The following is a 13,618-nucleotide window of genomic DNA, read 5'->3' as shown; positions in this document are numbered from 1 at the left end:
TGCAACTCACAGTGGCTTTTGTTGTCTGATTGCTGCAAGGGGCTTTTCCATATGCATTCCATGAATGTCGTGCATTTGGACGTGAAGCCAGATAACATTCTCCTTGGCAGCGACTGGAACTTCAAGCTGTGTGATTTCGGTTGTTCAGCCAAAAACAAAGAAGAATTTGTTCTGGGTGAACACGTAGATAACAAATACGAAGCTCCGGAGTTAAGAGGAAGTTATGTAACCAACAAATCTGATGTGTATGCTCTTGGACAGTGCATCATAAATTTAACCAATGTGACTGTTTATTTGAAAGATGAAGATCTTTGCAAAGTAGTTTCAGAGATGAAAGCTGGCAATTACAAAATAAGACCAAATGCAAGTGATATTCTACGGTATGAAATTGTTGCAAGTAAAGAAGTTGTTCAGTTCAGAAATGACATTCAAGTAACGCTCGGAGATGCCATGGAACGAAATTCTAATAAACACACTGAACAGACTCCCAACATAAAAGCATTCTACAAGATATTAGGCCAAAACAATTTACACACATCCACGCCAAAAGCTAGCACGTCCGTAGTGCCAAAAAAGCTTTTTTATGACTAAGATTTGTATTAAAAGTAGTTGACTGTTTTAATTTAGGAAATATTAGCTGTTTTGTGTAAAGATTGCCACACTTATCTATAGTTTAAAATTATTTTATTGAAATTATTTTATACAAAAATATTTCTTACTTGCTATACCCTAAGTGTTTTTATAGTTCTTAAAATTTGCAAAAGTTCTTTCGATTTGTTCATAAATACGAAATTTTTGCTTGGATATTGTATTAAACATGTTCTAAGCATATTTTTGTAACTTTTCTAAATTTCAACTGTTCAAACAACTTTTGCATTATTAAAGTGTTGAGCAAAACAAAATTACAAAACTTGAGGCTTACTTTTCACAGCCTGTTTGTATCGCTTGCTGCTTACATAAAAAAGCTACTTGTTTCATAAACTTAAATACTTGTTTGATAATTTCTTTTAGAAAATAAGTATTTTATTTATTTTTTTTTGCAAACTTGATATGTGTGGTTGGAACAAAACAAAAAAGTTAATAGATAAAGAAAAAATAACTTTTTATGTAATAGATTCTTATTGAAATATTATTTATTTTATACATTTAAATCGAGTATATGTTTTAATGTATTATACATAATTTTATTTTCTTAATTTAATTCTGAACAATTTCTTATAAAATATTAAACTATATATAAGTAATATAAGTAAACAGCAAAAACTAATTTGGTAAAACTTAAACTATATTTAAAACTATGTTTTAGGTCATAATGCTGAAACATCTTTTTTATTTTGAAATTTGCTAGCTATTTTTAATTTAATTTTGAGAAAATTTGGTTTATCACGCAAAGTTTTTTACTAGATTGTTGTTTTTTTGAACTTTTTATTTACTAAGTTAAATTATATACTTGGGAGAAAAATTATGAATAAAAAAGTTTTTTTTCTTTTTTAAATATTGTTTTTCCATATTAATATGTAAATTTAGAGATTTTGATATATTTTAATTTAACTTACTTATAATACTTTCTATCTATCCAGTGTTTTTTTAGAATGGTTCTAAAATTGTAATTAGTGTTATAGAATTAAAGTTATAGAAGTCTACTCTTTATCGAAGTATTGTTTTCCATACTAATATGTAAAAGTTGCGATTTTGATATTTTTTATTTTAATAACTTGTAGTGCTTCCTATCTTTCCAGTGATTCTTTACTTTGAATGGTTCTAAACTTACATAAAGTATTATAAAAGTAAACAGTGTATTCTTGAAGTTTGTGGAATTAAATGATTTGTTACTCTTTGTTAGTTACATAAAAAAAACTGTTGTTTTACATAACCAAAAGCTCCTTGAAAATTATTTAAACAACTCTACTACCTTCTAGCTTTAAATTTACTTCTCAATTATAACCAGTACATTTTTAGGTATGATATTTACTTAAACTGACCAAGCTCGACCAGCGAAAACAAGCCAAACACTGTGGTTGAAGGTAAGCCGCAACTCTTGTCGACTCCAACGTTTGACGATATCAAGGGAAGTGTCAAGCGAAAAGAGGTAACATTTAATTTTTTGTTAATGGTACTTGATAACTTATTATTAAGAGTACATGTAGTTGGTATTTAACTTTCAATGATTAAGATTTTAAACATTATTAATCGAAACCCAACGAGATTAGTTAAATACAATAAATCAATTAAAAGGGTATACAAAAATCGTTGAAAAGTTAAAAAAGTAAGTTTATTATAAAAAATTAATAGTTTTTTTGTTATAATTAGTTATCAAGTTTAAAACAAAAAAAAAACTTTTAAATCAAGGCAACCCAGTTCACTTACATGTTGCTTTTTGAGGTAAAAATCTCTAGAATAAATCATTAAGTAATAATTGAAATAATTAAAAAATCATAATTTCACATAAAAAAATTGATTATTGATTTATGTTTTGCTAATAAAAATAAAGCGAATAGCTAAAACTGGGTTGTCATAAAATTTTTTTTACAGAAATATATAATGCACTAATTATACCGAAAAGTATACTTAAAGGTCAGTCTAAACCAGGGTTTCCCAAAGTGGGCGATGTTGCTCCCTGGGGGCGATTTTAGTAAGGGGGGGGCAATAAATAGTGAAGGAGCGAAAGGGGGGAAGGAGCAATTTTAGAATTTTGGGCAGTCATAAAACTTTTACTTTTCAGCTTGCTTTTTTACTAATTTTAGCTTGCTATTGAATATTTGACCTTAAAGTAAAATTTAAACAAAAAAATTCTATTTTGTCTACGTAAAAAACAGAAAATAAAACTACTTATGAATACTATTTTCAAATAAGTTACATATTTTTGTTCATATCTTCTCTCATTTAATAACTATATAGGTCATAGATGAATAAAATCCCTCTCACCATTTCATAACCTGACACATATGCTATTTAGGGTCGTAAGTAATTTGTAAAAACCTTTGTTATCTATTATAAACTATCACCTCATAATATTTCCAATTGTTTTTTGAAAAGTCACTTAATTAGACTAAAAAATAAAACTATATTAAAGTCAATTTTTCAATAGTATATAAAGTTGTTGTAATAAATTAAGGTATATTTTGTAAGTTTTGTTTTGAAATTAATGTTTAGTTTTTGAGCTTGTACTACTAAATAAAAAAAAAGTAACCTTTGAATATCATGTACTCACACATTTATTGTTTATATATTCTAGTTTTATTCTAACAGATAGTAATTAGTAGTTGTCTGGTAACAGAAACAGGATTGAAATGTAACAAACTCATGATACACTAGATAACTCAGCTATTTATAAAAAAATTAAGTCTGGCCAACCCAGTCTAGATCGAATTTATTCTTGATCACTCAAGCTAGTTCTTTTGCCTCAAAGAAAAGCAATCCTATCAAACTGTAACATAATAGTTAAACTGATACTATTACCTTTTCCATTTATGGCGTTATATCAAACTAATTATTTAATTTAACTTACAGCAGTGCAGTTAGGACTCTTGTTTATGTTTTCATATTAAAGTTAATAATGTACAGTTTCTTTTTCTACAACTAAAAAGTTAGTTGATAGTAGAAATTAGTCCTGACTGATAATAGTAATGCTTATATTATTAACTTAAAAATTGTTTAAATTAGTGTATTACAAAGTAGTAAAAAAGTTTCGCAACTATTTAATTATGTATTAAAATAAAAAACCTGGTTTAGATTGACTGATTTAAAACCAGATGTAGAAAAACTTGCAAGCAGTCATGAAGCTCATCCTTCACATTGGATTAGACTTCAGTGGCAGACACTATTTTCTGTAAGTTCTTCTATTTTGTTTTAATTTTTTAAATATTTCATATCTAAACTGATTTGTATTGTATTTAAGCAGTCTTTTTATAATAATAATTTTATTCATTTATTTATTCTACAACAGGTTTGTTTGATGTCTAATGAATACTAATTACAGTAGACTACCCCTCTTGAGTTGGCATTTTTTACCCAAAAAACGTTTTTTGAACTTTTTACCCAAAAAAAGATGTGCAAGATTGTATTTTATAAAATTTTACTTTAATAAACTCTATTACTAACTAAGTATTAATGAAACAGCGATTTTTAACATATACAACAGCTTATATAGAAATACTTTTTTAGTGAATGTTTATTTTATGCATTAGTGGATTTTATGTCAATATAACTTATAAGCGTTGAAAATAATAATTTTACTGCATTAACAGAAGCTGTTGATGACACCAGTTTTCACGTGAGATGACCAACCAGTCGCTCAAACTGCCTCCAACTAGATCAACGATGATTTTTTTAAATTTATTACATTATGTGTAAAATAAACTGTTCATTCTTATGTAGTTTTTTTTATCTCTGGTATACTAGTTTTAGAACATGCCCGTTTATAAAATTATTTAATTATATTGTGCGGCTTAAATAGTTTACTTAGCATTAACTACTAAATGTCCGAAATTCGTTACATCAGAGATTATCATAGTGTCAGGTTTCAGTTAAGATTTCAGATGGGTAACATACGGTCCAGACTCCAGATCTAGTCAAATTTCGGCCCGCTAAGTAATTTGAAAACTACTTGTGTAAAACAAATGAAATTAAGTTTTTTGATACTTAATATTTATAGGTACGCTCTCAAATAGGTTTTCAGCTCACAATAGTACTTCCTTGATCACAATTAAACTAGATAATTTTATTACAACTTTGCTTGAGTTTTTAAAAGGTCAATTTTATTATGTAAAACTTGCGATTTTGATATTTTTTATTTTAATAACTTGTAGTGCTTCCTATCTTTCAAGTGATTCTTTATTTTGAATGGTTTTAAAATTAAATAAAGTATTATAAAAGTAAACAGTGTATTCTTGAAGTTTGTGGAACTAAATGATTTTTTACTCTTTGTTAGTTACATAAAAAAAACTGTTGTTTTACATAACCAAAAGCTCCTTGAAAATTATTTAAACAACTTTACTACCTTCTAGCTTTAAATTTACTTCTCAATTAGAACCAGTACATTTTTAGGTATGATATTTACTTAAACTGACCAAGCTCGACCAGCGAAAACAAGCCAAACACTGTGGTTGAAGGTAAGCTGCAACTCCTGTCAACTCCAACGTTTGACGATATCAAGGGAAGTGTTAAGCGAAAAGAGGTAACATTTAATTTTTTGTTAATGGTATTTGATAACTTATTATTAAGAGTACATGTAGTTGGTATTTAACTTTCAATGATTAAGATTTTAAACATTATTAATCAAAACCCAACGAGATTAGTTAAATACAAGAAGTCAAATAAAAGGGTATACAAAAATCGTTGAAAAGTTAAAAAAGTAAGTTTATTATAAAAAATTAATAGTTTTTTTGTTATAATTAGTTATCAAGTTTGAAACAAAAAAAAAAGATTTTAAATCAAGGCAACCCAGTTCACTTACATGTTGCTTTTTGAGGTAAAAATCTCTAAAATAAATCATTAAGTAATAATTGAAATAATTAAAAAATCATAAATTTCGCATAAAAAAATTGATTATTGATTTATGTTTTGCTAATAAAAATAAAGCGTATAGCTAAAACTGGGTTGTCATAAAAAAATTTTTACAGAAATATATAATGCGCTAATTATCACCGAAAAGTATACTTAAAGGTCAGTCTAAACCAGGGTTTCCCAAAGTGGGCGATGTTGCTCCCTGGGGGCGATTTTAGTAAGGTAGGGGAAATAAATAGTGAAGGAGCGAAAGGGGGGAAGGAGCAATTTTAGAATTTTGGGCAGTCATAAGACTTTTACTTTTCAGCTTGTTTTTTTACTAATTTTAGCTTGCTATTGAATATTTGAACTTAAAGTAAAATTTAAACAAAAAAATTCCATTTTGTGTACGTAAAAAACAGAAAATAAAAGTACTTATGAATACTATTTTCAAATAAGTTACATATTTTTATTCATATCGATTCTCATTTAACAACTATATAGGTCATAGATGAATGAAATCCCTCTCACCATTTCATAACCTGACACATATGCTATTTAGGGTCGTAAGTAATTTGTGAAAATCTTTGTTATCTATTATAAACTATCACCTCATGATAATTCAAATTGTTTTTTGAAAAGTCACTTAATTTGACTAAAAAATAAAACTATATTAAAGTCAATTTTTCAATAGTATGAAAAAGTTGTTGTAATTAATTAAGGTATACTTTGTAAGTTTTGTTTTGAAATTAATGTTTAGTTTATGAGCTTGTACTATTAAATAAAAAAAGTAACTTTTGAATATCATGTACTCACGCATTTATTGTTTATATATTCTAGTTATATTCTAACAGATAGTAATTAGTAGTTGTCTGGTAATAGAAACAGGATTGAAATGTAACAAACTCATGATACACTAGATAACTTAGCTAGTTAAAAAAAAATCAGGCCAACCCAAGCTAGATCGAATTTATTCTTGATCACTCAAGCTAGTTCTTTTGCCTCAAAGAAAGGCAACCCTATCAAACTGTAACATAATAGTTAAACTGATACTATTACCTTTTCCATTTATGGCGTTATATCAAACTAACTATTTAATTCAACTTATAGCAGTGCAGTTAGGACTCTTGTTTATGTTTTCATATTTAAGTTAATAATCTACAGTTTCTTTTTCTACAACTAAAAAGTTAGTTGATAGTAGAAATTAGTCCTGACTGATAATAGTAATGCTTATACTATTAACTTAAAAATTGCTTAAATTAGTGTATTACAAAGTAGTAAAAAAGTTTTGCAAATATTTATTTATGTATTAAAACCTGGTTTAGATTGACAGTTTTAAAACCAGATGTAGAAAAACTTGCAAGCAGTCATGAAGCTCATCCTTCAAATTGGATTAGACTACAGTGGCAGACACTATTTTCTGTAAGTTCTTCTATTTTGTTTTAATTTTTTTAATATTTCATATTTAAACTGATTTGTATTGTATTTAAGCAGTTTTTTTATAATAATAATTTTATTAACTTATTTATTCTACAACAGGTTTGTTTGATGCCTAATGAATACTAATTACAGTAGACTACCCCTCTTGAGTTGGTATTTTTTACCCAAAAAACGTTTTTTGAGCTTTTTACCCAAAAAAAGATGTGCACGATTGTATTTTTAAAAACTTTACTTAAATAAACTCTATTACTAACTAAGTATTAATGAAACAGCGATTTTTAACATATACAACAGCTTATATAGAAATACTTTTTTTGTGAACGTTTATTTTATGCATTAGTGGATTTTATGTCAATATAAATTATAAGCATTGAAATTAATAATTTTACTGCATCAACAGAAGCTGTTGATGACACCAGTTTTCACGAGAGATAACCAACCAGTCGCTCAAACTGCCTCCAACTAGATCAACGATGATTTTTTTAAATTTATTACATTATGTGTAAAATAAACTGTTCATTCTTATGTAGTTTTTTTTTATCTCTGCTGTACTAGTTTTAGAATATGCCCGTTTATAAATTTTTTTAATTACACTGTGCGGCTTAAATAATTTACTTAGCGTTAATTGCTAAATGTCCGAAATTCGTTATATCAGAGATTATCATAGTGTCAGGTTTCAGTTAATATTTTAGATGGGTAACATACGGTCCAGACTCCAGATCCAGTCAAATTTCGGCCCACTAAGTAATTTGAAAACTACTTGTGTAAAAAAAATTAAATTAAGCTTTTTGATACTTAATATTTAGAAGTACGCTGTCAAATAGGTTTTCAGCTCACAATAGTACTTCCTAGATCACAATTAAACTAGATAATTTTATTACAACTTTGCTTGAGTTTTTAAAAGGTCAATTTTAATATGTAAAACTTGCGATTTTGATATTTTTTATTTTAATAACTTGTAGTGCTTCCTATCTTTCCAGTGATTCTTTATTTGGAATAGTTTTAAACTTACATAAAGTATTATAAAAGTAAACAGTGTATTCTTGAAGTTTGTGGAATTAAATGATTTGTTACTCTTTGTTAGTTACATAAAAAAATTGTTGTTTTACATAACCAAAAGCTCCTTGAAAATTATCTAAACAACTTTACTACCTTCTAGCTTTAAATTTACTTCTCAATTAGAACCAGTACATTTTTAGGTATGATATTTAACTTAAACCGACCAAGCTCGACCAGCGAAAACAAGCCAAACACTGTGGTTGAAGGTAAGCCGCAACTCCTGTCGACTCCAACGTTTGACGATATCAAGGGAAGTGACAAGCGAAAAGAGGTAACATTTGATTTTTTGTTAATGGTACTTGATAACTTATTGTTAAGAGTACATGTAGTTGGTATTTAACTTTCAATGATTAAGATTTTAAACATTATTAATCGAAACCCAACGAGATTAGTTAAATACAATAAATCAATTAAAAGGGTATACAAAAATCGTTGAAAAGTTAGAAAAGTAAGTTTATTATAAAAAATTAATAGTTTTTTGTTATAATTAGTTATCAAGTTTAAAACAAAAAAAAGCTTTTAAATCAAGGCAACCCAGTTCACTTACATGTTGCTTTTTGAGGTAAAAATCTCTAAAATAAATTATAAGTAACAATTGAAATATTTAAATATCATATTTTTCACATAAAAATTTGATTATTGATTTATGTTTTGCTAATAAAAATAAAGCGTATTGCTAAAACTGGGTTGTCATAAAAAAAAATTGTACAGAAATATATAACGCACTAATTATCACCGAAAAGTATACTTAAAGGTCAGTCTAAACCAGGGTTTCCCAAAGTGGGCGATGTTGCTCCCTGGGGGCGATTTTAGTAAGGGGGGGGGGCAATAAATAGTGAAGGAGCGAAAGGGGGGAAGGAGCATTTTAGAATTTTGGGCAGTCATAAAACTTTTACTTTTCAGCTTGCTTTTTTACTAATTTTAGCTTGATATTGAATATTTGACCTTAAAGTAAAATTTAAACAAAAAAATTTCATTTTGTGTACGTAAAAAACAGAAAATAAAACTACTTATGAATATTATTTTCAAATAAGTTACATATTTTCATTCATATCTTCTCTCATTTAATAACTATATAGGTCATAGATGAATGAAATCCCTCTCACCATTTCATAACCTGACACTTATGCTATTTAGGGTCGTAAGTAATTTGTAAAAATCTTTGTTATCTATTATAAACTATCACCTCATGATATTTCCAATAGTTTTTTGAAAAGCCACTTAATTAGACTATATTAAAGTCAATTTTTCAATAGTATAAAAAGTTGTTGTAATAAATTAAGGTATATTTTGTAAGTTTTGTTTTGAAATTAATGTTTAGTTTTTGAGCTTGTACTACTAAATAAAAAAAAGTAACTTTTGAATATCATGTACTCACACATTTATTGTTTATATATTCTAGTTTTATTCTAACAGATAGTAACTAGTAGTTTTCTGGTAACAGAAACAGGATTGAAATGTAACAAACTCTTGATACACTAGATAACTCAGCTATTTATAAAAAAATTAAGTCTGGCCAACCCTGTCTAGATCGAATTTATTCTTGATCACTCAAGCTAGTTCTTTGGCCTCAAAGAAAGGCAACCCTATCAAACTGTAACATAATAGTTAAACTGATACTATTACCTTTTCCATTTATGGCGTTATATCAAACTAACTATTTAATTTAACTTATAGCAGTGCAGTTAGGACTCTTGTTTATGTTTTCATATTTAAGTTAATAATGTACAGTTTCTTTTTCTACAACTAAAAAGTTAGTTGATAGTAAAAATTAGTCCTGAGTGATAATAGTAAAGCTTATACTATTAACTTAAAAATTGTTTAAATTAGTGTATTACAAAGTAGTAAAAAAGTTTCGCAACTATTTATTTATGTATTAAAATAAAAAACCTGGTTTAGTATGCCTGAATTAAAACCAGATGTAGAAAAACTTGCAAGCAGTCATGAAGCTCATCTTTCACATTGGGTTAGACTTCAGTGGCAAACACTATTTTCTGTAAGTTCTTCTATTTTGTTTTAATTTTTTAAATATTTCATATTTAAACTGATTTGTATTGTATTTAAGCAGTATTTTAATAATAATAAATTTATTGACTTATTTATTCTACAACAGGTTTGTTTGATGCCTAATGAATACTAATTACAGTAGACTAATCCTCTTGAGTTGGCATTCTTTATCCAAAAAACGTTTTTAGAACTTTTTACCCATAAAAAGATGTGCAAGATTGTATTTTATAAAATTTTACTTAAATAAACTCTATTACTAACTAAGTATTAATGAAACAGCGATTTTTAACATATACAACAGCTTATATAGAAATACTTTTTTAGTGAATGTTTATTTTATGCATTAGTGGATTTTATGTCAATATAACTTATAAGCATTGAAATTAATAATTTTACTGCATTAACAGAAGCTGTTGATGACACCAGTTTTCACGTGAGATGACCAACCAGTCGCTCAAACTGCCTCCAACTAGATCAACGATGATTTTTTTTAAATTTATTACATTGTGTGTAAAATAAACTGTTCATTCTTATGTAGTTTTTTTTATCTCTGGTATACTAGTTTTAGAATATGCCCGTTTATAAAATTATTTAATTATATTGTGCGGCTTAAATAATTTACTTAGCGTTAACTACTAAATGTCCGAAATTCGTTACATCAGAGATTATCATAGTGTCAGGTTTCAGTTAAGATTTCAGATGGGTAACATACGGTCCAGACTCCAGGTCCAGTCAAATTTCGGCCCGCTAAGTAATTTGAAAACTACTTGTGTAAAAAAAAATTAAATTAAGCTTTTTGATACGTAATATTTAGAAGTACGCTCTCAAATAGGTTTTCAGCTCACAATAGTACTTCCTAGATCACAATTAAACTAGATAATCTTATTACAATTTTGCTTGAGTTTTTAAAATTTCTTATATGTTAGTTTTTTAAATTACTCAGCCCGCAAGTACATTTTTCAACGAGTTGACACGAGAAAGAAATTTTTACTAAATATGACCTGCTGACTAAAAAAGTTGTCTACCACTAACCTAAAGGGTTCATTAGTTTCAAAACAGTTCATATTTAAACACAATTGGTTACAGAATACACAAGGCTTTTTAATAATCAAGTATTTTTATACACTTTACCGGGCTTATAATAAAATAACTGTAGATTATTTTCTCAAGCCCTGTAAGTAACTTTGAACACAGCCTAAAAGTGCTTGTCTAAGAAGTACCAGTCTAAATTTCATGTACTTAACAACTTTTTGGCATACTCAAGAAGAAAATTACTTTATAAAATCATTTGGGGCGATTTTTTTAAATTTCTGAAAAGGGGGCGATTTAGTAAGTGAGTTTGGGAAACCCTGGTCTAGGCTATAAATGCTGAGTCACCAGTTTATTTTAGAGCTTTTTTTTAATAAGTTTTTTAAATTTATGCCCTTATCCCTAACCGACCTTACACAAATACATTGAAAATTAATCAAAAAATAAAGCTAGATAATCAAAAATAAAAATGACTTATTTTTTTGCTGACTCAGTTTTTTTCAGCTAAGACTGATGTTTAAGTACACTAGCCACTATCACCAGTTTCACGTGTCCTAATGGCTTAGTGGTAAAGCAAATCAAAGATCCGTCGTTGCTGGTGTCGAGGCCTGCTTTTGCCATTAAAGCCTAAGAAAGATGTAGTGAACTATGTGTTTATCTAATAACATTGGTCTAAAACTGCTTATCCGTAGATATTTTTCACAGCTTTTCATGTATTTAAGGTAGCATTGTAGAACAAGTTCAAATAAAAACATTTTCTTATTTTTTACTTAAACTAAGTATACTTCAAAATAGCTTTGGTTTTTTAATTTATTAAAATAAATCTGTTTCAGTATTTGGTAAGCGTCTTTATGACGCATAGGAATTACCCAATCACAACTCCGTTACCATAGATGAAAGTAATAATAAACATTACCATGTGAAGACACCAGATACTTGCTTGACTGCGCTGTCATTGAAGCTTGCCACGTTTGTGGTAGAAAATAGCTCCTCTAGTGTCTTACCTGCAAAATTTTCAAATGTTTAATTCAATGGTTGTTGATTTATTTTAACTGGTAAGAACTAAAGTTGTTAAGTTATTAAAAATCAAATGAAAAACATAAAAGTTCTACAAACATTTGTTGTTACTAAAAACAACTTAAAAGCAAATTATGTTTATAAAACCTTTGTTTATTGTTAAGACAACTTTATCAGAATTGTCTAAGGCTTTTTACCCGAAAAATTTAAACATAAGTAACTTATTTTAAAAACATGGCTGCTAGTTTTTTGTTGGTCCAATTCACCTGTCCCCCAACTCTCCAAACACTTGGCGACTGTTGTCCTTCCTGGTCGTGTTGTCAAGGTGACGGGGAAGTTTCTTGAAAAACTTTTTGTGCTAGAGCAAAAATCAAATAATATTTTTTTAGCTTCATTTCAAAATGTAGCTTTTTATCATAAATAGTAAAAGTGTGTACTTTGAACAGAAATACCGATTTTAGTTAATTCAGTTACTGTGGTTCAGGGACGTAGCTAGCTTCTGTTTCTGTAGATTTGCAGAAACGTACCAAGCCACGTGCCTGCTGTAGTTCAAGAAATGTTTCAAATATAAATAGACATTAAACAGTAAACTAACTTACTTATTACATTTACATTTTACAAGTTCTTTATAGTAAATAAAACACTTGATTAAAAAACAGTTAGGAAAATTAAGCTGTAACTAAGTATAAAGACTGTTTATGCTAGGTAGGTGTCAAATATGCACGAAGAGACAGTTTTGCACGGGTTGAATTTTTATAAATTTCTTTTAATATCACTGTTACCCATCACGTTTGGTCAATAATTTTTTTTTTTTCGTTTCATTTATTTATTTCATTTAACTACCACTCTTAAACTTGATCTGTAACTTTGTTTTCTTATTATACTTTTTTTTTGTTTATTGGTTTTATTAAATCTTTTATTTTTATTTTGTTTTTACTATCACTGTTACCCTTAATCGGTAACTTTACTATTATAATTTTTTATTATTACAATGATATTTTTTGTTATTCTCGTGCAAAAATGACCCCTCGGGCAAAATCGTCTTTGTGCAAATTTGACCCTTCGTTCATATTTGACCCGTTTCCATTTAAGCTATATCAATAACAAGGCTTGAAAACAGTTTTGTGACAAAAACTTTCTTAAATAATAGTTTAGACTGCAGAAGAACATGCGCTTAGAAGTACCGTGTTCTTTTTGATAACTTTAAATTATTTAAACTCTTATGTTTATTGTTTTACTATAAAAGAAGTGTCAAACCTTTTAATTTAAGAAAAATCTCTAACAAAATCTTAAAAACAGAGCATAAAACCTGGAAAAAGTTCCAAAAAAATTATTGCCACCCGGATTGTATTTAGTTTAATAAAAATTCAATCACATTAGTATTAAACTTAACATATAAGTAAACGTTGGCATTCTATGAACTGATACACTAGATTTACAGCTAGGACCCACTCAAATCCTGATAATAAAATTTTCTAAATTACACATCATATAGTTTTGCTCTAACCTGTTATTATGATCTGGACTAGGTTTACTTTCAAAAGTTGTAATTTTAAATTAAATATATTTGTTTATCAGACCA

The sequence above is a fragment of the Thalia democratica genome, chromosome 8 (genome assembly GCF_965202585.1).
Source record: "Thalia democratica chromosome 8, ktThaDemo2.hap1.1, whole genome shotgun sequence".
Taxonomy (NCBI): domain Eukaryota; kingdom Metazoa; phylum Chordata; class Thaliacea; order Salpida; family Salpidae; genus Thalia; species Thalia democratica.
This window is presented reverse-complemented; position numbering follows the sequence as displayed.